Consider the following 1887-nt stretch of genomic DNA (forward strand, 5'->3'; position numbering starts at 1 on the left):
ATTTGCTTGATCATTTTTGCCATTTTCAATTGCATGAGGTCCAAAAATAGAAAGAAGTCGGGCTAGAGTAAATTGAACGTGATTACATGGTTGGATAGGCTCTACTACAATATTCAAAACAAGCTTTGAAACAAGCTATCTCCTCAACAAAATAAAGTTCATTTGCTTGATCATTTTTGCCATTTTCAATTGCATGAGGTCCAAAAATAGAAAGAAGTCGGGCTAGAGTGAATTGAACGTGATTACATGGTTGGATAGGCTCTACTACAAATTCAAAACAAGTTATTAAGTCCCTAAATCAAAGCTCATTAACTTAGTCATTTCGGCCATTTTCAGCAGCACGAGGTTCAAAAATAGAAAGCAGCCAGCTGGATTGAACTTGAATTGATTGCATGATATGATAGCTTATCTTTGAAGCTTCACAACAAGCTATCAAGTTTCCAAAATCTACTCATTTAGTCATTTTTTACTACACATGGGACCCAAAAAACAGAGAGCAAACTACTAGGAATTACAAGGAGTTGATTACATCTTTGGAATCATCATCATTAAAGCTTTCCAACAAGCCATCAAACTAGATTGGAAAAGATTTGCCTGGTCATTTGGTGGATTTTCATTTGTAGCCATGGCTTGAGGGTAAAAGCAATGGAAAATGCAACAAGATGTGGAGAATGTAGATCATATGGAGGATGTGGAGAATGCAATGAGATGTGGAGAATGTAGATTATATGGAGGATGTGGAGAATGCAACAAGATGTGGACAATGTATATCATATGGAGGATGCAACTTATCATTCACAATCTATGCATGCTGAAGACATTGAACAAAGTTCTATAGGGCAAGTAAAGGCACATGGTGATAATGTAGATTCAATGTAGATCATGTGGAGAATGCCACTCATGATTCATAATCTATGCATGACGAAGACATTGAGTAAAGTGCTATAGGTCAAGTACATGCACATGGTGATAATGTAGATGCAATGCCTCAAACCAATGAGCTTGATCCAAACTTCAGAGAGAAGTTAGGGTCTTGCTCATAAGACTCTCTCATAGGGCTCAAAAATTCACTCTCAATTACAGATATGTTGTGGAAACTCGGATGTCTATTTAAAACATAATATTTATAGGCTAAGTGGTGGCAATGTAGAGCAATGCCTCAAACCAATGAGCTCGATCCAACTTCAGAGAGAAGTTAGGGTCTAGCTCATAAGACTCTCGTATAGGACTCAAACATTCACTGTCAATTACATATATATGTTGTGGATACTCAGATGAATATTTAAAACATCTACCATAACATTTTCTGTCTTTTCCTTCCATGGTTGATATTGGATCATGGGTTGGAAACTCTAGATAAATGAAGCCCATTTGATATGTCGGTCACATAAATTAAAGATTGGGTTAATAAATGTTTAATGCTTTGTCGGTTTCTATTGACTAAGAAATAAGATCCCATAAAGTAATATTTCCAAAGTCTAAGAGCATGTACAACATCACTTAATTTCTTATCATATCTACTATAATTCTAAGAGCTTGTACAACATCAGTTAATTCCTTATCATATCTACTATGATTTATCTCAATTGGTTTAAGATTACGACTCTCATAGTAATATGTCCAAAGTCTAAGAGCATGTATAACATCAATTAATTCCTTATCATATCTACTATAATTTCTCTCAATTGGTTTAAGATTATGACTCTTATAGGCAATGGGGTGACCATCTTGCATGAGAACAACAAAACCTTGCCCACTTGAATCAATAAACTACCACAAAGAATGGTCACTAAAAATCAGGTAGTCTAAGGACTAGTGCATAAGTTAGAGATTTCTTGAGTTCAAAAAAGGAATGGTGATGTCTAGTAGTCCAGTTATTAGTGTCTA

This window comes from Cibotium barometz, chromosome 31 (genome assembly GCF_041138505.1).
Source record: "Cibotium barometz isolate CiBa-2024 chromosome 31, ASM4113850v1, whole genome shotgun sequence".
Lineage (NCBI taxonomy): Eukaryota > Viridiplantae > Streptophyta > Polypodiopsida > Cyatheales > Cibotiaceae > Cibotium > Cibotium barometz.